This window comes from Hoplias malabaricus, chromosome 6, assembly GCF_029633855.1.
Source record: "Hoplias malabaricus isolate fHopMal1 chromosome 6, fHopMal1.hap1, whole genome shotgun sequence".
NCBI classification, from domain to species: domain Eukaryota; kingdom Metazoa; phylum Chordata; class Actinopteri; order Characiformes; family Erythrinidae; genus Hoplias; species Hoplias malabaricus.
This window is the reverse complement of record NC_089805.1, coordinates 42,049,065-42,076,865: the sequence shown is the minus strand read 5'-3', so window position 1 is coordinate 42,076,865 and position 27,801 is coordinate 42,049,065. Positions and strand designations below refer to the sequence as shown.

At 48.6% G+C, this 27,801-nt stretch overlaps 1 protein-coding gene across 2 annotated transcripts in view; it reads left to right on the top strand.

Annotated features, from left to right (window-relative positions):
* jarid2b (jumonji and AT-rich interaction domain containing 2b) overlaps nucleotides 1-27,801 on the top strand; it is a 145,969-nt gene that overhangs the window by 40,418 nt on the left and 77,750 nt on the right. The gene's annotated exons all lie outside the window — the stretch shown is intronic.

Below are 27,801 nucleotides of genomic sequence, written 5' to 3'. Positions count from 1 at the left end.
GCCCTGCCTAAGTAACGGCCCCATTTACCCGAACCGTCCACATGCCCCTCGCGAATGCAGCGCAGAGAAAACAAGGCCAATGTTAACCATATGCCTCTGTGGTCAGTCTCGTACGCGAGGCTTAATGTCTTTCGATTCCAAGTATTTATTTTTTCCCTCACGAATAAACAAAAGTTCTTTTTATCCGAGTGCGGCGTCTCGAACTGTAAATCTCTTCGTAATGGAACTTGACAATTCACCAGCGCAGAGCTGCTTTGCCATTCATAGGGAAATTGAACACAGCACTCGAATCGATTCGGCGTTTTCAGACATTTATTTTCCGAGGGTCTATTTATAGCCAGTGATCTCAAGTGGCTGCAGCAGTTTTCCCCAGCGTTCCTCTGTAGGATGTCAGTCTCTCACCGGCAGACGTAGCCCAGCGAGTACCCAGCACCCAACACAAGGAAATTATTGTGAGGTTACTTACAGAAAAACAGCTTAAATGAAACTGCACCTTTTTTTATGGAGCGCCGTAAATCACTGAATGTGCGTAAGAGTCATCACGAGCGAGCATAAAAACGGCAGAAATGGTTTAAATGCCTTGTAGGGTTTGAGTTAAAGAGCTCCGTCTGATGGGCCTCAGACCTGGACAGGAAAAGGCCGTAAATGTCCCTGGCATATACTCTCATTATTAGCACCTAGACGGAGGGAATTGTTGCCTTAAAGTTTAAATGGCTGAATCTCGCTGCTGTGTGAGTGTGTGTTTGTGCTGCTGGCTGGCTCTGTAATGGGCCCATTAGCTGCTCAGCAGACCTGGCAGGGCTGAGAGAGAGAGAGAGAGAGAGAGAGAGCGCTCACAGACTGGCGTGTAAAACAAGCTGAGGGCTAAAGGCACTAAATGAAGGAGAGGAATCTCCACAATGATGGAGGAGTAATGAAACGCTAACAAGGAGCTGGTCAAGACTGTGTTTGTGTGTGGGGCGAGAAGAAGAAAATGTAAGACAGAGCAAGACGTTATCTTATATACACCTTATATAATGTACTATAGAAGTAATATATTTCACAAATTTATTGTCTTCAGCTCACACTCACCTCAGAGTTCACTCCTCTTAGCTCACAATCACCTCAGAGTTTACTTCCCTCAGCTCACAATCACCTCAGAGTTCACTCCCCTCAGCTCACACTCACCTCAGAGTTCACTCCCCTCAGCTCACACTCACCTCAGAGTTCACTCCCCTCAGCTCACACTCACCTCAGAGTTTACTTCCCTCAGCTCACACTCACCTCAGAGTTCACTCCCCTCAGCTCACACTCACCTCAGCGTTTACACCCTCAGCTCACACTCACCTCAGCGTTTACACCCTCAGCTCACACTCACCTCAGCTTTTACACCCTCAGCTCACAATCATCTCAGCGTTTACACCCCTCAGCTCACACTCACCTCAGCTTTTACACCCTCAGATCACAATCATCTCAGCGTTTACACCCTCAGCTCACACTCATCTCAGTGTTTACACCCCTCAGCTCACACTCATCTCAGCGTTTACACCCCTCAGCTCACACTCACCTCAGCGTTTACACCCTCAGATCACAATCACCTCAGCGTTTACACCCCTCAGCTCACACTCACCTCAGCGTTTACACCCCTCAGCTCACACTCACCTCAGCGTTTACACCCTCAGCTCACACTCACCTCAGCGTTTACACCCTCAGCTCACACTCACCTCAGCGTTTACACCCTCAGCTCACACTCACCTCAGCGTTTACACCCTCAGATCACAATCATCTCAGCGTTTACACCCCTCAGCTCACAATCATCTCAGCGTTTACACCCCTCAGCTCACACTCACCTCAGTGTTTACACCCCTCAGCTCACACTCACCTCAGCGTTTACACCCTCAGATCACACTCACCTCAGCGTTTACACCCTCAGATCACAATCATCTCAGTGTTTACTCCCCTCAGCTCACACTCACCTCAGAATTTACTCCCCTCAGCTCACAATCACCTCAGAGTTTACTCCCCTCAGCTCACAATCACCTCAGAGTTTACTCCCCTCAGCTCACAATCACCTCAGAGTTTACTCCCCTCAGCTCACACTCACCTCAGAGTTTACTCCTCTCAGCTCACAATCACCTCAGTTAACTCCCCTCAGCTCACAATCACCTCAGAGTTTACTCCCCTCAGCTCACAATCACCTCACAGTTCACTCCCCTCAGCTCACACTCACCTCAGTTTACGATCACCTCAGATTTAAATGACTCTGTAGGAGCTTATATAATGGGGGTGGTCTACTTGTTGGTAGTGCACACATCCTGAGGTAAAAGGCTGTCTAAGCAGAGAGTGCCCTAGGTTTGGAACAGAGCCCTGATGTCTCTCTCACATCCACAGTGGGTGGTCCCAGTGGTCAGTGGTTTCCAGCTCTTATTCCTACTGCTAGTGCACTCATGTTATTTTGGAGTCTGTGGAGAGACACCGAGGCTGTACGCACTGCTGTTGCCTTTATTAGTTTGCTCCGTGTTCGTGTGTCCACAGATCCCTGTCCACCGTGATCTACCAAAGTTGCTGAAACTAAGAGGGCTGTGATAGCAACGTGCACCACGTGAGCAGCTGAGCTCCAGCCTGCTGCCGTCTGCCTGAGCTCCTCTCGCGCCGAGCTGTGCTGCTGAGTTGAATTTGCTGCCCTATTTATTTCAGAAGTGGACTGAAGCTCGGAGGAGGAGGGAAGCTGCAGGGGCTGCATAATCTGGAGCAGCGCTCTCTCCCTCTCACACACACACCAGCAGGAGCAGCAGGGGTCTGATGTTTTTTACTCAACACACAGCTCCTCTTCTCCCGATGTGATCCCCCCTGACAGGTGGTGGGCCGGGGTTGGAAACTGAGCTTTGAAAACACCGCAGACACATGCTGCCCGCGATGCTAACACACAGCTTTGAAAGGAGGAGTTAGGGAGAGGATGCGGCTAACGGCGCTAACAGAGACTCTCTGACTTGTCAAACAAAGGCCGTGTTATCGCTGAAGCTAACCTAGCCAACAGTAAGTTCGTTACTGCTGAAGTCTGCACCTGGTTGGGGATAAGACCCTCACCATGACCCTCAGGACCTGTTTTGTAGGTATTCCTGTTGTAAATGTATAGCCCTGGGCAGCACAGTGGTCCTAGAGCTAGCGTCACTGCCACACAGCTCGAGGGTCCTGGGGTTGTGGGGTCAATCCCTACCTCGGGTCATTGCCTGTAAAGAGTGTGTTGTGTGTTCTCCCTGTGTTTGAATGGGTGTCCTCCAAGGGCTCCTTTATCCTCCTACAGTCCAAACACACTTTTTTGTATGTGTGTGTGTGTGTGTGTTCTCCCTGTGTCTGCATGGGTGTCCTCCAAGGGTTCCTTTATCCTCCTACAGTCCAAACACACTTTGGTATGTGGGTTGGTGTGAGTTTGTGAAATTGTGTGTGTGTATTTGGTTGAATTCCATTCCATCAGCTTGTTCTCAGCTGATACTGACGTGATAAAATCATGAGAATACACATCCCTATCAGCTCCTGCTTTGTCTGGAACGGAATGAACCTGGACCGGATTCCCTCAGGTATTTTATTAACGGGAACCTCACGTCACCCGCTTGTGTGTTTGAGGTTGTGTAGTGATTCGTGTGTGTGGCATGCAGTGGTTCGCCCGGTTGGACGGTCTCCGTAGTTTCTGAGGGCCTGGGTTTAACTGGTTGTTGTGTAACTCAGCTCGGACAGAAGGGAACGTGCGTGATGTCAATGATTACTCGGCTAAGTGCAGGGTCATTCGGCCTCTACAGGGAAACCTGTGTGTTTCACGTGAAAGGGTCTCTGCGGATGCCTCCTGGACGCCTTCCTGGAGAGGTGTTCCGGGCATGTCCAACGGGGAGGAGGCCCCGGGGCAGACCAAGAACACGCTGGAGAGACTATATGTCTCGACTGGCCTGGGAACGCCTCGGTATACCCCCGGAGGAGCTGGCGTCGGTGGCTGGGGAGAGGGAGGTCTGGGTTTCTTTGCTCCGACTGCTTCCCCCGCGACCCGGACCCGGATAAGCGGTGGATAATGGATGGATGGATGGGTCTCTGTGGAAAGGGCTGTCGTAAAGAGTGCATGGGTTCGGAGAATCTGCTTCGGTGAAGGTCAGCTTAAAGGTGTGGTTACCTCTGCGATGAAAAGCATGTGTTTGGAGGAGTCTCTTGACGTCTGATTGGGACGGCTAATGACTCGCCGTTGTGGTTGAACGGGTTCTGGAAATGTTAGTTTAACAGGTGGAATGTGTTTATTTGAGCCTTAGAGGCAAATTACGCAAATGAATTTTGTGAAAGCTGTGGCTCTGTGGTTGAAGGAGAGGGATAAAAGAATCTTAGCAGTGAAAACATTGCACCCAAGCTAGATTAAAGTAACAGTAGGTAGTTTTTTTACTTTAAAGTTCCAGCTTAAAAATGATTGTGATGCTTCACTAAGCAGTGACAGGGAGAATACATCCTCTGTTGCTGCTACTCTGGGCTCAGCACTGCAGAAACTGCACTATGTAACTTTAGACGGAGGGTAGGAAAATTTGAGACCTGCTGGTTGAAGCCGCCACAGTCCTTCAGCTGCTCAAACACAAGCTGGAACACTTTGAAGGTCCGGTCCGTCTGCCGTGGGCCCAGTGTGAGTTCTGGCCTCCACACAGAGCCGCCACCACCTCTGGATCACTGCATGCAGACAGCTGTGCGGCGCCCTGTGTGTTCTGGAGTAGACCAGTATCGTTTTACACTCAGGATTTACTCCTGTGGCCACATGGCGGTCGCTGTTTGTGAAGGTGGTTGGAAGCTGCGCGTTTAGACGGGGGACGCTGGACTGTCTGCACTTGATCCGTCTGTCTGTGTTTCTCTCTCTCTCTCTGTCTGTCTTTCTGTCTCTCTCTCTTTCTGTCTTCTCTCTCTCTCTGTGTCTGTCTTCTGTCTCTTCCTCTGTCTCTCTCTTCTCTCTCTCTCTCTCTCTCTCTCTCTCTCTGTCTGTCTTCTGTCTCTTCCTCTGTCTCTCTTCTCTCTCTCTCTGTCTGTCTTCTGTCTCTTCCTCTGTCCCTCTGTCTCTCTCTCTCTCTCTCTCTCTCTTCTCTCTCTCTCTGTGTCTGTCTTCTCTGTCTCTTCCTCTGTCTCTCTTCTCTCTCTCTGTGTGTCTGTCTTCTGTGTCTCTCTCTTCTCTTCTCTCTCTCTCTCGTACATCTGAGGTAAACATGGTAGATGTTTTCCCTGTGCTCTTTAAGGTCGTGCCATGTGAATAATAAGGGGCTGTGTGGTTGGAGCTGAAGAACTGAGGCTGTGTTCCTGTGCCCCACGTGATGGAAACACAGCTCAGTTCAGTTCCCCCTGACTCCCCCTTATCCCCTCCCTCGCTCCCATCAGGGTGAAATGGCAGCCATGCCAGGCACCTGCACAAACCGCTGCTACTGCCACTGCTCGTCTCGACAAGAACCGCTGCTGCCTCCAGTGCTGCCAGCTGCCTCGCCTCTGGAGCCCTGCCTACGGGAACCTAACGCAGCTATACAGTACCTAGACACACACACACACACAGGGTTATAGGTTTCTGGCTTTAGAATGACTCATGGTGAAACAGCTGAATATTATTATTATTGAACAAACTATTCAGTGCATCACAGTGAATCTCATCATTGGATTTGACTTTTCAGTACGTACATCCTTTATTCCCCATTTTCACCGCGATTGGACTGTTACAATGGTTCTTTTCCATTAGAGAACACAGTTCTGGGTCTTAATGAAATCTCTGACCTGCTTTGGTCAAAACCCCACAAGGATACAACCCCACAGCAGTGTTCTCCCAGTGTCTGAACGGCCCAGTTCAGAGCGGCCTGTTCCTTTAAATGATGATGAGCCACTCGCGGTTCACCCAGACCCCGAGCGCACAGCAGTGAAGAGCAGAAGCTGTTTTTTTTTTTTTTTTACCCGCTTTCTCTCAGTTCTCTTACTTCACTGTTCTTGTTTTCTCCATTTTTCTCAGTGCTCTAATTTCTCCACGCTTGTTGTGACTGTTTTGCTGAGTTGTATCTATTGTTTGAATCATTTTTTTTCCCTCACATAAACGTGGGTTCAGCGCTGTGATTGGAGAGTCTCAGAGGAGGGGGAGGGACGACTCGGACGTTGAGTGTCTGCACAAAATCAGAGCGACCCGTTTTATCCTGTGTTTTCTGAATCGGGCAGATGACGTATCACTGTCTTGTTTCACAGTGTGTGTGTTGGTGGGCTCCAGATCCCCACGTTAATGTGTTAATGCACTGAGGAAGTGAGGGAGGTTCTATAGTGTGTAAAAAAAACTAGCCCAGGAATACATTCTGCACCTAAGAAATCCTGTTATTGAATGTAGTAGTTGGTTAGTGGTGTAAGTTCTGGTTGAAGCTAGTGTTGAGGAGCTGCGTCCGTGGGTCTGCTCTGCTGTAATTGTGTAATCCGAGTCCGCGGGGCTGCAGCGGGCGAGGGGACGGTAAACACAGCCGGAGCGGCGCATTAAGCAGACATTGATTGATCTCTGGTATGATTGTTTATTTTGCGGCGGCTGGCGGTGATGGATGGATGGTTTTGTGCGTGTGAAGGTGTAAGAAATATGTGGGGCGCTTTATTGCTTTTCCTGGCGGATGATGAAGGCTTCAGGAAGAGCCGCTTCACTGAAGGGACCTGTCATCGCTCCTCATCTCTGGCAGCTCTCAGATAGTCCTTTAATCACTCGCTGTGTTCTAACCTCCTTTAATAACGCACACACACTCGTGGATGTGGGACAAACGTTCCGGAAAACGGCGCTGGGAGACGATAAGCACAGGTCAGAGGTCGTATGGCCCAGAGACGAAGACGGAGGTCTCCTTTAACGCCCTTGAGAAAAGAGAAAAAGATTCACGTCCTGCAAAAGAATGACTCCTTTACTTTCCTGAACTGATTCTTTTGAATCTCACTTTGTTTCAATGAATCAGAGTCAGAATCGACTGATTCGGTTTCATCGGCGGCTCGTACAGCATTAGTCTCCCCGTCGTTTCCCCACGTCTCTTCAGTCCAGACGAGGCTCCAGCAGTGCCTTCCCTCAGGCTTCCGCTGAGGGAAGGCAGGGTCGGGCGAATCCAGTTTCATGTTTAATGTGATTCTTAACAGAACCGTGTATACCACCCTCTTCAGAATGTAAACAATGCAGCCCCCGGCTCATAGCTGTGATATTTCAGGGAAAAGTGGGGGTGATTATTGGTGGCGAACGACCACACACCCTGCCCTTGTGGTTACGAGTTGACCCTGGAGTTAATATTGATTTCCTCCTGTACAAACTAGACCAATGGGTGTGCACACCGTATGGCTTGTGATGTCACAAAAACAGGATCTTGGATGCCATTTTAAAATGTAACCACTTTAAATCATTTATTTAAACTTGGAGGATACCAGCCTTTCGCGTCCTGTCAGGGCCCGTCTTTCTCATTTCTAAACGCTGCCTCTTGTCTGAGCCCCTTTGTCCGGACCCTTTGATTGACGGACGCAGCGCACAGACCCGACTTGCTCTGCTCTTTTGTCCTGCGTTTACGTGGCACTTGAGCAGTGACCTTGTTTGTGCGGTGATTTATATATATATTTTTCAGTGAAGGCTGTAACGGTGGAATCCCTTCCTCTGAGCTGTGTGTGGAGCTTGTACACACCGTTGGCATTAATTAAGTGAAGCTGTTTGGATCAAGGTGAGGTGTAATAGCTCACTGTCAGAGGAGGCTGTGGCAGAGTTCAAAAGTGCTGTTATTTCACGCAGCCCTTGTTCAGTAATTGGCTGTGTTAGCGAGAGAGAGAGAGAGAGAGAGAGAGAGAGAGAGCTGGGCTACGTGTGTCTGTCAGATATATTCAGAGTGATGTAACCCAGCTGTTTCACCTCTTGCTGCATGTATGGCAGGGGTGGACAGTGTGGACATCCAATCTGCTGCTGCTTACTCTGCAGGGGGAGTTGAACACTAATGTACACTGCAAGTATATTGTCCGTTTTATGGTTGGATTATGTGTATTGACAGTACTCAGGTTCACTGTGTTTTACAGTGCAGTGCTCAGTGTAACGTACATAATGCACTGGTGCTATATTTTCCAGTGTATGCCAGTGTTAGACGTTAGAGCAGCAGCATGTAAGAAGCACTAACGCTTTTCTTTTTAAACAAAGCTGCAGTACCCTTTAAAGCAACAATATGTAGTATTTTTACTTTTAAATTACAGCTTCAAAATTGTTGTGATGTTTCACTGTGCTGTTATAGTGAGAAACAAGCCTCTGCTTTTCCTACACTGGGCTCAGCTCTGCAGAAACGACACTATGTAACTTTTGGAGGAGGGTAGGAAACCATCTCTATCTATCTCTATCCACCTTGATTTCAGGTAGCGCAGGTAGTGTCTCTGTCACAGCTCCAGGGACCTGGAGGTTGTGGGTTCGAGTCGCGCTCCGGGTGACTGTCGGTGAGGAGTGTGGTGTGTTCTCCCTGTGTCTGCGTGGGTTTCCTCCGGGTGACTGTCTGTGAGGAGTGTGGTGTGTTCTCCCTGTGTCTGCGTGGGATTCCTCCACGTTGGTAGGTGGATAGGCATCTCAAGTGTCCATAGATGTGAGTGAATGTGTGAGTGTGTCGCCCTGCGAAGGACTGGCGCCCCCTCCTGGATAAGTGACAGACTTTAAAGGTTCCCTCGGTTTATATATAAACAGATTTAGAAGCTATTCCCCAACTTTAAAAATCCCCATAAATGGGGTTTATAGCCTTCAGGTTGACGGAGGTTGGCTCTTTAGGTTTGTGATGTCAGAAACCCTGTGTCTCAGAAGCTCTATCAAGGCCTCATCTCTTTATTTCACACATGGTGCATGTCCCAGAGCGTAAACAACATCACGAACACCTGAGTTGGATCTTTGAGAGCTGTAATCAACAACTGCCTTCTACCTGAAAATAAAACCATGAACGCTGAACTGGCTAATTAGCATGAATCAAAACAGCCCTCCTCTCCTGGACCCTGGCGCCTGAGTGCCCTCCGATAAGGCGCAGTGTGAAGAGTCTGGGCCTTCCACAGCGAAAGGGTGGAGGGACAACCTTTGAGCCTCTCTTTTATTTTAAAAGTCCAACCTTTTCAGGATGGTAGGAGGTGATAGGGGATTCCAGGACCCCCAGGGGATTCCCTTTCCATTCTCTCCTTCTCTTTTCAGCCCCTTTTTTTCATGAAATCAGCACCACTTTGTCATGTAAAGGACCTTTTCTATAGCGTGGGGGCGGGGGGTGGTGGGAGTGAGGTGTCAGGACCCAAAGGGAAGGGGGGGGAATTCGCTCCTCCTTGATTGACATGGGCCTTTCAATGCAGCAGCTAAGTCGCTCCCATCGAGGTGACTGGTGGGAGTGACCTTTGACCCCTCAGCCACCTGCTTGGCCTGACCCATGGAAAACCAAGATGAAACAAAACAACAACAAAAAAAACCGAACACTGGACTCTCCATCTCCGAAATGGTCTTTGACCCCCGTGTGACTGTCCTGTCGGCGTTGGGGGTTTCTCCTGCGCGTCTCAGTGGACCGTGGCGTTCGCCTGGTTTACGTTTAGATCTGAATGGTGTGGTCAGTTACTGTGGACGGTCCGTTTCCTGTGTGTTCCGATTCCGGGTGGACTCCAGACCCACCGCAACCCTGAATTGGATAAGCGCTTACAGACGGTGAATGAATGAATTTTGGGACCGCTGAAAATACACTACAAAATATTGCACTATAGAGTGAACAGGACACAGCTTCTGTTGTTGCTACTCTGGGCTCAGCCCTGCAGAAACTGCACTATGTCATTTGTGGAGGAGGGTAGAAAACAAACCCATGTCTATGTATAAATATAAATACACACAAAGCTCACTTATTGCCACCAGACACAAGGCCAGTTTTAATTTCCTGTGGGGTCAAAACCGGCCTGCGGCGCTTTTAGTGAGTTTCAGCTCTGCCTTTTGCCCTTCTGAACCTCTCGCCTCTGACTTCAGGTCCTATGGATGTCACAGTTATATTGTGTGTGTGTTTTGATGATTATGGGAGATTCTATTCTTAAAGCTCAGTTGGCCGTGTTCTTTATGTTGTGTGTGTTTTTGTCTCGCTGTGGTGTAATGGGTGAGCTCATCTCTGCAGGGCGTATAACAGGGTGGTGTTATACAGCAGCACTTCAGACTCTTTAGGCTCGGGAAACTGGGGCAGAGTGGAGTAACGTGCGTTCTAGAGATGTGTGTGTGTGTGTGTCACAGCCAGCATATGTTCACTCCGACCCCCGTTGCTCTCAATTAATGCCGGTCCATATGGATCTAGGATGCATAATAGAGGCTGTGTGTGTGTGTGAGTGTGTAAAGGAAGTGTGTATGCAAAACACAGGAGCTCCACAGGAACCGTGCACTCTCTGACCTGCAGTGTGGATAAGACAGGATGGCGCTGAATTATGTCTATCATTGCACATAACTGTGTGTGTGTGTGTTTGTGTGTGTGCAGCAGTGGTCTCTGAGTTATTCTCAGTGAATCAGTTCCTCCTGATACAAGACTGTGTGTGTGTGTGGATGTGTGTGTGTGTGGATGTAATAACTCCGCTTTCCCAGGTTAACTAAAGGTGAATGAGCCTTTGATCCACACCTTTATCCCCCACTGTCTGAGCGCCATAAAAGCATAACAAGCTTTTTACTATCCGCTCCTGTACAGGTCACCTACAGAGCGGTGGACCCCCTGCTGTAAAGCACTCATACGGCAGCTTTAAGGAGCCCACCATAGACCCCCCGATTAGAGCGGATGGCCCAGTCATTAGCATTTAAAGCAGGGGAGGTGACGTGTGAGATGATCCTGGGGTAATTATTGGTGGAGCTAATCAAGTAATTAGTATGGGAGTGAAGGGATATTTGTGCTGGGACTTCATTGTGGGTTTAGAAGAGTAATAACTGTCCTCTCTCACACACACACACACACACACACAGGTCTGTACCTCTGTATCGTGTGTAGTTATGAGTTAACAGTGGTTTTATGTTAAAAATAGGACAGTCCTCTTATAACAGAAGTTAAAGTTTGCCTTTGTGTTCCTCCATGCCGGTGCTGGGGCGGGGGGTAGGTGCTAGATTAGTAAATTACCCCCTGGCCCCTGGGCCCCCAGCTCCTGGCCTCTTTCCCCTCGGCTGTGAAAGGAGGTGATGGCTGCAGTGTCCTGCGAGTTTGTCCTGCTCTTTGTGCTGTGATTGACGCCTGGGCCGGTGTGGCGTGCGGTGCCAGGGCTCGTGGGTAATGATGCAGCCAAACACTCCTGAAGGGAACGCTTGTTACTCCCTGACAGTTAAAGAAGCACTCGCCCTGCCAGAGCCTCCACAGCCAGCTGATGTATATTTATGAAGCTTGTTAGAGACTGAGAGAAAGAGAGAGGAGGAGGAGGGAGAGAGAGAGGGAGAGACAGACGGAAACGGAGAAAGACGGAGCAACAGACGAGGAGAGAGAGAGAAAGAGAGAGAGAAATGTGCTGTTAGTCTGGGATGGGCCCCAAAACACGCCCAACAGTCCCCTAGTGGTGTAGTATGTTATTGTGTGTAGCCTTAGGATTTAAAGTAACGCTATGTAATATTGTACCATAAAATTACAGCTTTAAAGTCACTGTGATGCTCCACCGAGCTGTAACAAAGAGAACCATGTCTCTGTCATTGCTATTCTGGCCTCAGCACGGCAGAAACTGAACTGTGTAACCTTTGGAGGAGAGTAGGAAGGGTAGTTTTTCACAAGTGAACACAGTTCTTAGTTTTAATGAAACATCAGTGACCTGCTTTGGTCAAAATATCGCGAGTGGTCGGTTTCAGCGCCTGTTCCTTTAAATGATAATGAGCCGCTCGCTGTTCGCCCCGACCCCGAGCGCACAGCAGTGAGGAGCGAGGAGCAGAAGCTCTGGTTTTTAGCTGTTTTCACACGGTTCTCTTTCTCAGTGTCTGTGATGGTTGAGTTTTGGTAGTCAGCAGCACAGCTGCTCTGGATCACCCTCCAGCACCCAGTCAGGAGTGTGTCCTGGCATAAACGCGCGCGCGTGTGTGTGTGTGAGCGCGCGCTCACCAGCCCTCGGGAGGGCATCCCAGGACGCTGCTGTTTTGTTTGCCTGCGTGTGCCAGTTTACTCACACAGCAGTGTCACTTGCTTGACAGGCCCTCGTTCTCTCTCTCTCTCTCTCTCTCTCTCTCTCTGCTGCAGTTGCCTGTTTGTCTGCCAACAGTTTAGAACATTTTTTCCCCAGTTAGACCCACTAACTCCACACACCCTGCCACACCGAGTCTCTCTCTTCCTTTTTCTCTCTTTCTCTCTCTCCCCCTCCCTCTCTCTTTCTCTATCTCCCCCTCACTCTCTCTTTCTCTCTCCCCCTCCCTCTCTCTTTCTCTCTCCCCCTCCCTCTCTCTTTCTCTCTCTCTTCCTTTTTCTCTCTTTCTCTCTCTCCCCCTCCCTCTCTCTTTCTCTATCTCCCCCTCCCTCTCTCTTTCTCTCTCTCTTCCTTTTTCTCTTTCTCTCTCTCCCCCTCCCTCTCTCTTTCTCTATTTCCCCCTCCCTCTCTCTTTCTCTCTCCCCCTCCCTCTCTCTTTCTCTCTCCCTCCCTCTCTCTTTCTCTCTCCCTCCCTCTCTCTTTCTGTCTCTCCCTCCTCTCTCTTTCTCTCTCCCTCCTCTCTCTTTCTCTCTCCCTCCCTCTCTCTTTCTGTCTCTCCCTCCTCTCTCTTTCTCTCTCTCCCTCCTCTCTCTTTCTCTCTCTCCCTCCTCTCTTTCTCTCTCTCCCTCCCTCTCTCTTTCTCTCTCCCCTCCCTCTCTCTTTCTCTCTCCCCTCCCTCCCTCTCTCTGTCTCTCCCTCCCTCTCTCTCTCTCCCTCCCTCTCTCTTTCTCTCTCTCCCTCCCTCTCTTTCTCTCTCTCCCTCCCTCTCTCTTCCTCTCTCTCTCTTCCTCTCTCTCCCTCCCTCTCTTCCTCTCTCTTCCTCTACACCTCTCTTCCTCTCCCCCTCTCCGCTCTCTCTCTCTCATTCTCTGTTGCTCTTGCTCTTTTCAGCTCACTTCTTCTCTAGTTCTTTCTGTACAAGACACCTGTCCTCTTGTCTAACACACACCTTTGTGTGTGTGTGTGTGTGAGAGAGCACTGTTGTGTAACACAAAATTGTAATTCAAAGTTCTAAACATTCCAAACATTCAAGCGTTTCATTTTACACTGACTGCTGTGTAGCGTTAAATATGAAATTGTATTAATACCTTTACGTTCACTAACATTGAAACCCCCATCACTGAAATCCACACATGTAATCATTGTAGTAGTCCATATCTGTCCATATTCTGGTGTGTGTGTGTGTACAGTAGACTACACTGTCCTCACGCTTGTGGCACTCCGGCAGATGAGACCGAGGCCCGCCGAGCCGCTCTGAACTCCCCTGAGATGCGGCGCCTCCATGAATAATAATCACTCCGGCAGCGCAGCAGCGACGCCAATCCCCTGCAATTCATTTCAATGAAGAGCGCTGCCAGATTGATTTACCTCTGAGAGCGAGGGAGGAGGTGAGAGGGATAAGGAGAAAGAGGGAGACAGAGAAGGGTGGGGCCGTTGTTCAGTATCTCAGTGTTATCTCTCGCACTAAAGCCCTGGGCTCTGTGTGATTCACCTGGTTAAAGGAGAACAGGACCCTTTTCAAACATGCCTTATGTTCTCATCTGAACCCTCGTCCTGATATACGTGCTCTCCTGACGCATGCTGCTGTTTCTCTTTCTCTCTCTCTCTCTCTCTCTCTCTCTCTCTCTAAATTAAGACCTTGCTGAGCGTTTATAGAGACACGTGGACTCCCCCCCCCCTCCTCCTCATTCCGCTGGCGGTGGGTGTGTAAGAGCACAGCTGTCTGCTTGTGTTCTGTAATGAAATCATCCAGCAGACTGCAGGGCTGTAAGAGGAAGAGCAGAGCCTACTGCCTCCTCCTACTCTTCCTGCATTCAGATGGGAATCTTCAGTCTTTCCGTTAGGGAATCGTGCACATCCTGGTTCCATGGTGCATGTGGATATGGATTCGGGAGGCAGATGTGGTCGGTTGGTTTGTGGTTTTCATGTGAGGATGGTGGTGTGTTCTCCCTGTGTCTGTGTGGGTTTCCTCCGGGTGACTGTCTGTGAGGAGTGTGATGTGTTCTCCCTGTGTCTGCGTGGGTTTCCTCCGGGTGACTGTCTGTGAGGAGTGTGGTGTGTTCTCCCTGTGTCTGCTTGGGTATCCTCCGGGTGACTGTCCGTGAAGAGTGTGGTGTGTTCTCCCTGTGTCTGCGTGGGTTTCCTCTGGGTGACTGTCTGTGAGGAGTGTGGTGTGTTCTCCCTGTGTCTGTGTGGGTTTCCTCTGGGTGACTGTCTGTGAGGAGTGTGGTGTGTTCTCCCTGTGTCTGCGTGGGTTTCCTCCGGGTGACTGTCTGTGAAGAGTGTGGTGTGTTCTCCCTGTGTCTGCGTGGGTTTCCTCCCACAGGCACAGTGTGTGCGTTGGAGGAGGTCTTCAGCAGGATGATGTAACCAGCTTCCTTTTCCACACCCAGGTCCAAAGTTCGAGGAAGGAGCTGCTGTGGCTGTAAATAGACTGAGGTTATGAGCGTATTTGCCTTTATACACAGTCTCACTGAGAGAGGGAGAGAGAGTAAGGCATGGGTTCCTTTGGAAGAGAACAGAGTTGCCTCATTTAAAGCAACACTAGGTAATATTTCTACCTTAAAATTACATCTTCAAAGTCACTGAGCTCCTCCGCTGAGCTGTAATAGGGAGAATAGTGCGTCTGTCGTTGCTACTCCAGGCTTAGCGCTGCAGAAACTCCACTATGTACGTTTTGGAGGAGGTTAATAAAGGCCACCCAGTGCTCTTTAACAACATAAGCTGGTAAAGAATGGTGAAGGTGTGTGGTGTGTACGCCTGAACGCATTCTGCTGCGCTGTTCGCTGTTGTAAACGAACGACAATAAGCTGCCGATGAATTGAAACGAATTGAATTGGACTGAAAGGCCGTGTAAGTGTCCTCCACTGGGAAAGAGGCTCTACAACCAACAGTCTGCTGCTGGCCCTCAGGAAAATCTGCTTTACTGTCAGCTCACGTCCTTAGACACACACACACTCTCACACACACTCACTCACTCACACGCGCACACCTCCTGGACTTGTTCCAATTGGCAGGCTCTGGCACGGAGGTAACAAGTTACTCTAACCTTGGTCAATTACACAGGAGACACAAAGCGCCAGGGGGAGGGAGGGGACGCGCGGGGTGAAAAGAGGGCGAGAAGGATAGGTCAGGGTCATGGAGAAGCACATGTATCTGTCTCTCTCTCTCTCTCTCTCTCTCTCACACACACACACACACACACACACATGCTGTACACAACGGCTGCTGTACTGGAGCAAAAGAACCGTACTTAAGGTGTTGCTTAACAAAAAACACCCTACTTGCAATGGGCTCTTCTCTTTTTTCTGTCACTGGTGGCCAGTGCTTGTGGGGTGGGGCACTGAGAGAAAAAGCTAGAGACTGTCTCTCTTTCTCTCTCACACACACACACACACATATGGCTGAGTGCTGATTCAGGCCACTATTTAAAGAGCCAGCCTGACAAAGACCCTGAATGCAGAGTAAGCCAACTGCTGCATGGCACAATGAGATCCGTGTGTGTGTGTGTGTGTGCACGTGCGTGTGTGTGCATTAGTGCTGATAGCTCAGCTCTGTTTTGCTGGGTGTGTTAGATTAAAGTGTTGTGTAAACCCAATGATGTGTCGTAGTGGTGAGAGACGCGCTGAGAGCAGTTCTGTCTGTCCTTAATTCCCTTTATACCCTCAGTACCAGACCCATCCCTTCAGTACGGTATAATCCAGGTTTAACGGCATTAAACCTCAGACTGTTGGCCGTATTCAACCATGTACCCTCATGTTTATACGGGAACAGGCAATGATCCGGTGGTTCGTGTAAGTCCTGCTTTATCTAGTGTTCAGACTCATGTCACGTATAAAGTGTACAAATAAGTCTTAAAGCTTTATTGTGTAAATCATTCATTGTCTGTAAGTGTTTATCCAGTTCAGGGTCGCGGTGGGTCCGGAGTCTACCTGGAATCATTGGGCGCAAGGCGGGAACACACCCTGGAGGGGGCGCCAGTCCTTCACAGGGCAACACATACTCACACACACACCTACGGACACTTTTGAGTCATCAATCCACCTACCAACGTGTGTTTTTGGACTGTGGGAGGAAACCCACGCAGACACAGGGAGAACACACCACACAGACAATTTTTTTGGTCGTTATGGTAACATCTGTATTTTTAAGGTGGAACCGTGTGTTTGAGGAGAAAAATGGCTGTTTGTTTGTGGCTGAAGTTTTAACTTGTAAGTTGTTATTCACCGTTAGAATGACCACAGAAACTACTTTGTTACTCGAGCGTAATTTTGTAGCACTTTCAGTCCGCGTTTACTTTCATGCAGTTAGCGGATTTGGAGTCAATTCTACCTTAAACGATCTGAAACAGCAAAAATAAGTCAATATTACCAACCTATAGAGCAACATCCTCATCTTGGTTCGTGATTTACAACATGTAGAGTTTCGTATCGGATCAAGGCTTTTGGCTGCGTAAACACAGAGCGGTATTGATCACACAATCGAACTGTAGAGCAGCAAATGGTGAAGAAACATTCTCGTGTTCTTGTGAACATCGCTTTTAAAGATGGTGATTTTGGTGCTGCCCATTGTGAACATACCTTATTAATACTTAATATTTAATAACTCTTTTTTTCCCTATAGAACAGTTACCTTAAAATGACGGAGTGGGGCAATGTTTGAATTCTGAAATAGAATAATACTTAACACAAAAACACTTTATGTAAAATTTCTTTGTGCTTTTAATAGAACCTCCCTCCTGAGGGGTCCAGAGGATACTTCATCTGGTCACTGCTAGGCACAGTAATGCATCGTGTACCTCTCTGCCAGCGTCTCGATACTGATATCTTTGGGTTAAGTGCGACTCCACGGGTCCGAGAATGACTCGTACGGGTCTGAGTCTGTAACCTTCCACTTAACGCAGCCTCCGCAGGCCGCCAGAGCTAAATGTCATCCACCTGCGTCTGCGATTTTGAGTCCTGCTTAGCATAACACAAGCCATACAACATGCGTAATATCGAGCGAACGTGGTATTGATCGGGGCTTTGGAGAGCCGCCTGCTCTGCGCGCCCACCTGCTTTGGCTGCATTGACGGGCCCTCGAAGCCAGAGCTCTCTGTTTAATCACTGTCCTAGTGATTGCTGATTAGCCCTGTCGATAAAAGAGAAGCTGTGTGTGTGTGTGTGTGTGTGTGTCTTCAGCGCCCTAGAGTTGAAGACGTCTGTGAGGAGTATTACAGCATACCCCCACCATGATATTTTGCTTCTGTAGTTTTAACACTGAAGTTAATGCTAATTTAGCTCTAATACAAAAGGACAGTCCAGTTAGCATGATGCTAACTCCAACCACATTATTTTATAAATACCCTCTGTGTGCTTATTCTTGGGGCTGGGCAATAATTCAATATCAATATATATCGCAATATTAAATGTTTCAATAACTATGATATCATGGTTTATTTTTGTGTTTTTTTGATGTATTTCAGTGGATTTTATGCGGTTCGTATCGATATCGGAGTTTATATCGTATCGACCAATATTAAGAAATATATCGTGATATACATTTTGTCCGTATCGTCCTGCCCTACTTCTGACCTGTCTATAAAAAAACAGCATTTTCGACATACGCTAGCAGCACATCCTCAGACACTGTGCTCTATTCGAGTTTGTTTCCTGTGTAGCACGAGTTTGAGTTTCCATACGTTTGCTCACGACTGTCTAACCGTTCACCACACAGGGTTTAGCGCTTACGCTTGCAATTGCTTTAAAAGCATGTTTGTTTCTCTGTCTTCTCTCAGTCTCTCCTTCATCTCTCTCTCTCTTCTCAACCCTGGCCCAGTTCAGTGTGTGTGGGCTGATGTGGGTGCATCTCGCAAGCGGACACCTTCATCTACACGCGCTGTCTGTTTTCTCAGGGGCAGGTGCGTCCTGGGTGTCTACCGTTACAGACAGCGGTGTCTCTCTAATAACACAAACCCTGGGCTTCACCTCAGGAGAGTAAAGGGTTTTTTCAGTCAAGAAGCACTTTAAAAGGTCAGAGCCGGTGTGTGTGTGTTGGTGTGTGTGTGTGTGTGTGCTTTCTTGGTGCCACCCTGGAGAAACGACAGCACGATTCCTCTAAATCCCTCCATACTGATTACACACTTTGATTTCAGCTTTGTTCTTCTCCTCCGTAACTCCGTGTGCTGCTGGAACCCCAGCGCGTTTATTTACTAAAGACATGTGCCGTGGGGGGGGGGACTGTTGGATCCATTAGAGAAGTCTCATCTGTGAGTGTATGACAGAGGGAATAGTGCTGTTAAAACTGATATCAAATACCTGGACTCACTGAAACATGTGGAGAACATCTGTGAAACGCAAAGATGCTACGCTCTCAGTCTGTGCCACATTTGTTCTTGTGAGGAGCTGGTGATTTAATACCGAATTTGTTGTGTGTATTTTATATTTTCAACGTCATTTGTTGTGCTCAGAGCTCACAGAAGGCAGAAGGGATGACCCCCTACACTGCCCTCAACACGATAGTAATGCCGCTCTCTTTGAGAGGCTAGAGGAGCTGCGCAGACCGTGCAGACAGGAAACGGTCCACTTGCAGAGGCCTACACTCTGCTCTAATGCTGCAGAACCCTCACTGACCACAGATAGACATGCATTCAGACCTACACTTTTATCTCTCACTCTCTCTCTCACACACACACACACATTCATGTAAACCACCCCTTACTCTCTCCAGTTACCAACCACAGAAGGAAATTCGCCCCCTCACACACACACACACTTCTGCTCTTTCTTTCCCTTCATTCTTAATTTCTCTGTGTGTCTCTCTCTCTCTCTCTCTCTCTCTCTCTCTCTGTGTCTCTCTCTCTCTCTCTCTCTCTCTCTGTCTCTCTCTCTCTCTCTCTCTCTGTGTCTCTCTCTCTTTCTGTCTCTCTCTCTTTCTGTCTCTCTCTCTCTGTGTCTCTCTCTGTCTCTCTCTCTCTCTCTCTCTCTCTCTCTCTCTGTGTGTCTCTCTCTCTCTCTCTCTCTCTCTCTCTCTCTCTCTCTCTCTCTCTCTCTCTGCTGGGGTTGAAATGTATGTGCACTGCATGTGCCATGTGCTGAATGCCTGAGCAAGGGTCTTCTTCCATCATGAGATTTATAAAACACACACACACACACACACACACAAACAAACTGCTTATTGAGGGAGCTCTTTGTTGGTGAAAGATCAGCTCAGTGTGTCAGACACATTCTCGATTTACACCCTTCACCTTGCACCCTCTCGTCCTTCTGCTGTACATCTGAGACTGTGTGTGTGTGTGTGTGTCACAGAGAGAGACAGATAACATGATAACCCTAACACTGCTCTTTAAATTTAGACACCATCAAAGTTAAGATCTGTACTAGTTTAGTTTTTAGAAGATGATTCAGGACAGTTGAGGGGCATGTGTGAAGACCATGTCCTGGAGTGTACTTGTGTTTCTCCGGTGATTACACGTTCGACCCCCCCCCCCCCATCATTTGCCCCGGACCGGTCCTCTGCCTCTGCGCTCCACCCAGTCTCAGGCTTTTACTGCCTCTGTGGAGTTTATCCAGCTGCCCTCGCGAGACGCAGCGAACAAAGCCTCAGCACAGCGCTGCACTTGGTTCAGTCTCTGTACAAAAATATGTCACGAAGCCAGACGCATTTCGTCTCCACCGGAACACGCCGAGGCCTCTCCTCTCCCCGCTGCTGCAGCCTGTGCTCCTCTCCCCTCTCAGCCTCTCAGCAGCTCCCGGCCGAGTCTGTGGGGGGGGTCGTGTGAGACTGCTGCAGTTTGGGGAATTCGTAACAGCCCCGAGCGCTCCAGCCGATTGTGGTTTTGAGGGGCTGTACAGGAGATTGTTGAGTTTAGTTGGGGTCTGTCCTAATGCTGCGCGGGCTTCGCGTGTCACGTTACGGGCCGTGGCCCAGACCAGAGAGAGAGACGTGAACAGCGAGCCTGGGACGCCTGTCAGTCAGTGTCTGAGCTGTGCGGGTGATTGACTGATCTGGGTTTTAATAAGATACTCTGAGGTTTAATCAGGATTAAAGCTGAAGAAATCCAGCCTGCAGGGGCTCCGATCACTCAGGACCCTGCTTTTCATTGGCTAGGAGCCTCCACACAGCAGTAAACTCCGCCCCGTCCCTCCCTCTGCTGTTTGAAGGATGGTTGAGTTTGAGGAGAGCTGAGTGATCCACCGCGGTTCCCTTTATAACAACACAGAGCCAATGGGCAGCTGGTCTTAATTCAACTCTGTGACCTGCTCTAGTCAAAACACCACAAGGATCAAACCCCACAGCAGCTTTCTTCCCCCCATCTAAACAGCGCCTGTTCCTTTAAATGATAATGAGCCGCTCTCTGTTCGCCCCGACCCCGAGTGCACAGCAGTGAGGAGCAGAAGCTCTGTTTTTTAGCTGCTTTCGCTCAGTTCTCTTTATTCTCTGTTCTCATTTTGTTGTCCCGTTGTGTCTGTTTAGACTCCTCCCTGCGATATTCACATAAACACAGGTCGAGCGCTGTGATTGGACGGACTCAGATCAGGGGGCGGGGCAATTCTAAAGTCTGTGGAAGTGGGGAGGACTCAGAACGACTCATCTATCCCATATTTTTTCTGACCTAGAGCCCACAAAAACTGACTGAGTGGTCTTGTTTCACAGTGTGTGTGTTGGTGGGCTCTGGATCTCCCAAATGAACGTTAATACAATGAAGAAGTGATTAATTCATAATATAAAATGTGCTCTCTCTCTTGTGTGTGTGTGTGTGTGTGTGTGTGTGTGGTGGCTGTCGGAGGGTTGCTGATGTGTCAGCTCAGTTGACGCCCTGGACTTGGCCTCTCTCTCCTCTTATGGCTTGTGTTTATTTTTCATAGAAGTAAATAAGGGCCTCGCTGTGCTCCACGTCTGACAGCCCCCCGAGAGATCTCCACCTCTTGGTCGTTGGCGTCAGGGTCAGAGCTGACCGGTGAGGTCAGGGATTGAGGCTCGTTCCCGAGCTGAGAGCAGGCAGATGGAAGTGGTGTGTGCTGGTGGAGAGCGGAGAGTGTGTGAGGACATTCCATCGCGGTGAGGTTGAGGTGCAGTGAGGTGGCTCTGTTGGCCTCGTTTAGCAGTTAACATTGCTCTGTAGCTGTCTGTCTGTCTCTTCATTTCCTTCTGTCTCTCTCAGACTTTCTCACACACACACACACACTCTCGTTTTCTCTGAGAGCTTTAAACACCAGCTGAATCCACAGTTTTAAATGCCTCTTCATAACAGATTATTAGTGATATTATTATTATTACATTCTTCCTGTGTGTGTGTGTGTGTGTGTGTGTGTGTGTGTGTGTGTGCGCGCGCGCGCGCACATGCACATCTGGAGCACACGTGTGACTGTAATGCGAAGAATCCCCCTTGCTCTTTAAACATTTCTCTCATCTCTCTCCATCTTTCTCTCTCTCTCTCTCTCTCTACTGTCTGTTTTCTCTTTGTCTCTCGCTTATTATCGTTCTTACTCTCTCTCTCCCTTCACTACACTCGTTTGTCTCTCTCCATCTTTCTCTTTCCTTTTTTCTCGCTCTTCTCTGCCTCTTCTTCTTGTGTCCTTTCACTTTCTCATTTCTTTCTCACTGTCTCCCTCATTCTTCTTTGTCTCACTGCTCTCATCTTCTCTTCCTCTCACTACCTTCTCTTTTGTCTTATATCTCTCTCGCCTCTCTTTCTCTCTCACACACACACACACACTCTGGTGGTGAGGGGCCGTGTGGTTGTTGTAAGGTTGTTGTAATAAATTTCAGTGTGTTAAGTGAAGAGACTCGACTGGCGTGGAGCCAACCCTCTCCGCTGATGAATTCCAGACGATGTGCAGCGCTGCTATATTTAACTCCCGCCCGTGTGAATGCGCATTCAGGGCTTTTTTTAAAAGCAGAGTCAACCCCTCCTCCCCATTTCTTTCTCTCTCTCTCTCTCTCTCTCTCTCACACACACACACACCCTGCTGCACTGGAGTAGAAGATGCTCAGATAAAATCTCCTCACTTGCGCTCCGTGGCTCTTGACTCTGTGATTAAACCCCTCTCCGTTCCCCTCTCTATTTCCGGAGCTGGGCCCGGCTCGGTTCTGTAAAGCCCTGGGAGGCTGTTGATGTGCGCTCAGCCTCTTCGGGCTTCTCAGAGCGGCTCTGGATGTCAGCAGCACTCGTAAACACTGCGCTGTTGTGCTGAGTGTGTGAGAGTGTTTATTGTTGTGCGCTCAGGCTGCTGCTGAAGGAAACGCTCAGGCTAACCAAGGACCGAGTGCAGTAACGTTAGTCGGTGTAGTCCATCTCCTGATCTGTTTATCTCCTGATCTGCAGGACACCAGCTCACACAGCTCCCAGTCAGCGGCTCCGGTTCTCGGTTTCCAGAGCGGGCCCGAGTCGGGCCTGAAGGACGTTAGCTTTGACCTCGGCCGCCTACAACCTGTCGTCGACCGAGAGAACCACTTCTTCTTCATATTCTCCTCCCTTTTTCTGCTTTGTATTCTTTTGTTTCTTTTTCCTATTCGTCTTTTCTTTATATTCTTTGAAAGCTTTGTTTTTTTTTCTTTTCCTTTTTCCTCTGTTTTTTTTTTTGTTTTCTTTGTCTTCTTCAGCTTCCTTTTTCTTTCTTGTTTCTGTTTTTATTTCTCCTCCTTTGCTGCTTCTTCACATTGTCCTTCTCCCACTTCTCTATCTCCTTCATCTCTTCCTCTTTCTCCTGCAGCTCTTGTTTGAACAGTCTTTCCAACAAACAGTGCTGAGTTCTACAGGGTCTGTGTGTATCAGTTTAGAGAGTAAAGTATGGTGTGTTGGCCACATGCTCGTCCGTCCCAACCCTGCTATTATGATCTGTGTTGAAGCCTGGAAGTCATCTCTGTGTGTGTGTGTGTGATATCAGCCTGAAGAGTGAGTGTTTGGATTAGTGGCTGGTTTCTGTGGTGGGGCTTTAATGTGTAACAGATAGAGGCTGAATTATCTCGGGTGAGTTTTGCAGATGTTTTCGTTGTTATTGTTGTTGTTGTCATTGTCGTCACTGTGTAATGTCTTGAACGTGGAGCCTGCAGCTGTGCGTGCACACACACACACACACACACACACACAGCTCAGCGATTTTACATGGAGGAAATAAAGCTGGCAGGTTGCCAGATTGTGGCGGGGAAAGCAAGAAAAAAATTTAGCCACATTCTTCCAGTTGCCAGAGATTTTTCTTGAGGTGTGTGTGTGTGTGTGTGTGTGTGTGTGTGTGTTTGTGTGTCGTACAAAAGAACTGGTTTACAGCTATAGCTCAGCGTTCATGTTTTACATCTCCCTGAGAGCAGAGGTGGAGGTGCTCTTCTGAGCAGATGCTGGACGCGGTCCGAACACTGACAGCTGCAGGTTTCGTTAAGGCTCTGCGCGGTCCTCTGTGTTTAACCGTCCTGACTCAAGCCCACTCTCTGAAATCTGTTTTCCTGTTTTGGGAACTTCATGATGAAGCACAGACCTGTAGGTTACTGCCGCTGGAGGCTACAGGGGTCTCGGCCTGATGTAAAATACAAGCAAGACACAGGGCTTCAGGTCCTGACGAGGTATTAAAACAAACCTGTGTGTAAGAATCCACAGCAGTGGAGAGAGAGAGAGAGAGAGAGAGGTTGATAGGAAGTGTGGGGTAAATAGCTGTGTACTGTATTGTGCTGCGGGGATTCTGCGACAGCATCACACACTTTCGAGGGATTCGGCTTTCTCTTTCTTTTCCTCTCTCTCTCTCTCTCTCTCTCTCTCTCTCTCACACACACACTCACACACACACACACACACAATTATGACAATCCCCTGTTGAAGGACGATGCCATTTCATATTACAGCAATAATATGAAGCCTGTTACAAACCCTGCCAGTTTGTATTGATGTCTAATTTGAGATTTCCATCTTGTGTGTGCGTGTGTGTGTGAGCGTGTGTGTGCGCACATGGACTTCTCTAACGAGGAGCTCTGGTGGTTTCACACTCTACACACCCAATCAGCTTCTGTCAGGTGCTGCAGAGCGTCAGTGCATAGAGCTGTGTGTGTGTGTGTGTGTGTGTGTGCACGTCTGCAGGGAGATGTGAAGCTCACCTGTCAGTGTCAGCTCCCTCACAGATGCACGTACACACACAAACACCCACTCGCACGCCTTTTTGTTTCCACCCCCTTGAAATTTCCCCCATAGGAAGCAATGATAACTCTCCGAATCCTCCTGCTTTAATTGGACTTTTTTGGCTGTTTTTTCCCCACACGTCTCTGTGTGGACAGCTCTGTCCTGGGTGTGATTTTGGGGAAAACTGGATCCTCCGTGTGCTGTTAATGGGTCCTTGGAGGGATGGAGTGACCGCGTTCTGCCTGTAAACCTGAGAGGGGCTCAGAGGGGCGCTGCTCTGGGACAGGGGTTGGAGGGGTTTAGTTTGGTCTGGGAGGTGCGGGAGGTGGTGTGGTCTCTGTTCCTGTCGCAGAGGTTGTGACGGGTGCCACGCACTGTACAGCGACTGATACTGGATTTTAATCTCACTGTTAAATGAACACGCTATGGTTCTGTTACTCATCAGTGAAGTGCTGTGGTGTATTTAAGGCACACAGTGACAGCCAGGACCTTGGGAATTAGATACATGCCAAAGTTAGTGTGTTAACTCAGTCACAATTTGACTGTCTGTCTGTGAGGAGTGTGGTGTGTTCTCCCTGTGTCTGCGTGGGTTTCCTCCGGGTGACTGTCTGTGAGGAGTGTGGTGTGTTCTCCCTGTGTCTGCGTGGGTTTCCTCCGGGTGACTGTCTGTGAGGAGTGTGGTGTGTTCTCCCTGTGTCTGCGTGGGTTTCCTCCGGGTGACTCTCTGTGAGGAGTGTGGTGTGTTCTCCCTGTGTCTGCGTGGGTTTCCTCCGGGTGACTGTCTGTGAGGAGTGTGGTGTGTTCTCCCTGTGTCTGCATGGGTTTCCTCCGGGTGACTGTCTGTGAGGAGTGTGGTGTGTTCTCCCTGTGTCTGCGTGGGTTTCCTCCGGGTGACTCTCTGTGAGGAGTGTGGTGTGTTCTCCCTGTGTCTGCGTGGGTTTCCTCCGGGTGACTGTCTGTGAGGAGTGTGGTGTGTTCTCCCTGTGTCTGCGTGGGTTTCCTCCGGGTGACTGTCTGTGAGGAGTGTGGTGTGTTCTCCCTGTGTCTGCATGGGTTTCCTCCGGGTGACTGTCGGTGAGGAGTGTGGTGTGTTCTCTCTGTGTCTGCGTGGGTTTCCTCCGGGTGACTGTCTTTGAGGAGTGTGGTGTGTTCTCCCTGTGTCCGTGTGGGTTTCCTCCGGGTGACTGTCTGTGAGGACAGCCTTTATGTGAGAGCGCAAAGACAAGGTTAAACACAGAAAACAGACACAATGATTGTGGAGAAATAAGAGCACTGAGTAAAAACAAGAGAGAATGAGAACAGAGAAGAATGAGCCCCAAGTGAAAACGGCTAAAAACCAAAGCTTCTGCTCCTCGCTTCTCACTGCTGTGCGCTCAGGGTCGGGGTGAACAGCGAGCAGCTCATTGTCATTTAAAGGAAGAGGGCTGTTTAGACAGAGGAAGATTGCTGCTGTGGGGTTTGATCCTTGTGGTATTTTTACAGATTTATTAAGACCCAGAACTGTGGTAGAATGTCCCCTTTTAAAAACATAGCAAAACTATTCAGTAAATACAGCAGTGTGGGAAGCATATGCATGTTTCTTGTATTAAACCATACTTAAACCACAAAATGGCTGCCTTCATTGATCAAGAGCAAGACCTGCAGAGGAGCCTTTGAATCTCAGCAGTATGAGACCCCCACAACTGCAGTCTTGACTTTGAGAAGTGTCTCTTGTTGTTGTCCACTGGACACGTGGTGCTCCGACTCTGCTGAACTTTGTGCTGGCCTCAGTGTCTGAAGTCAGTGGGGTTTCCGTCCTCAGCTGCAGGACTCTAACACCGCTCCTCTGAACGACAGAGTGTAAACCCGTCTCTGTCATCGCTGTGTTTCTGCGTGCTCTTAAACCCCCCTCAGATGTGTCCAGCTGCTGCCTCGCTTGACTCTCGTCTTCCTCATTAGCAGTTGTTATTCTCATGCCTAATGAGGCCAGTGTCAATGGGGTTTTGGCACACTCCCCTTCACTGTTCTTTATCAGGGTTCTAGGTTAGCGTGTGCTAGTCATAGCCACGTTATCCAGAGTGTTCTCTGAATTACCAGTACGTCAGTTACGTCGGTGCTTAGCCCGGCTACAGCGTATCCTTGAAGTTGCAGGTAGTGTGCTATAAATAATACCCTAGGTAGCAATGTGGCTAACTAGCATTTCTAGCTATTCTGCTCAGCAGCACTCTTCAAAATAAATGTTCTTTGGACAAGGCTCACTTGTTGTAAAAGTTCTTTGAGTTTAAATGTTATGAGTAAAAATAGTCCTATGGATAAAAAAAAAAAGTGTTTCTTCTATGGCATCAATCAAAGAGCCCTTGGTTGCACCTTTAATTTTAAGAGTGTAAAGTCACAGGACTAAGGTCTCATTAGCATTAGCAGCCTGGCTAACGTTAGCCAGTTTAGAGCTAAGGTGTGCTAATATGGTTAGAGTTTAAGATTATTTTTATTGGATGGCTCCCTTTATTGTGACATCACAAAAAGATTTGCATAGAACCATCATGGCACCACCCCTCACCTGTGTGAACATGGGATGGGCGGGGCTTGGCCTGTTACAGCTTATTTGCATAAAAGTGACAGAGCCCTAAGAGCTGCTGAGATCTCTTTATGAGCCCATGGCCCTATTCTAACGAGTTTGAAAAGAAGTATTATGTCCCGTTTAATCAGGTTCACTCTCTCTCTCTCTCTCTCTCTCTCTGCTGAGATGTTCTCTGTTTGTTGAAGGTCTGCAGTCGGCTCTGTTATGAAGTCGTTTATTATAACTCTGTTTCGTTTACTGTCAGAGTGCTTCTCTTTGACTTTTAATAGAAGATTAAAAACAACTTATGCTCAGCTTTTTTTTTTTATTCAAAGGTTTAAAGGCATATAAATAATGTATTAAAGCCTTTATAAATGTGTCATTAAATCTTTATGAATCATCAGATCTGCTCCCTGCTGGTTTTATTTCAACAGCAGTGACTGAGTGTGATGTATCTCCGGACGGTATCCGCTCAGCTCTTCGTTGGTTAGAGGCTCACAATCAAAGCTGATGAGAAAATGTGGTTTTATGGGAATTTCCTCCAAGCGTTTGATGTCAGATCAGACCTAAATTAAACTGCAGTGTGGAATGAGCTGAATTCGGTCTGATTTCACTGAGCAGACGCTGACCACAAAGGACACGTAAAGCCTAGCCGGCTCAGCAAGACACAGCTTGTAGTTTGCTCTGGACACGGTGAAGCTGATCCACAACACGTTGTACGTGGTCGATGTGGTGATAAAACAGTCTCTGTGAAATGATCATTTTATGAGAGACAGAATCTACCCGTTCCACAAGTGAACGCACAGTTCTGGGTTCTTAATGAAACATCCGACTGTGGGTCAAACTACCACAAGGATCAAACAACCCAGCACTTTTCTTAACAACCCAGTTGAGAACGAACCTCTGTTTACTGTCAAATGCCGTTTTTGAGAAACTAGTTGTCACTGAACTAAACCTACTTTCCGCTGTGATTAGTTGAGTTCCACTGCTCTTAAACGTCTCCACGGTGGAAGCAGATCTTCTGGTTAGCGCTGACAGCTTCCATGAAACGTTCCCCCAT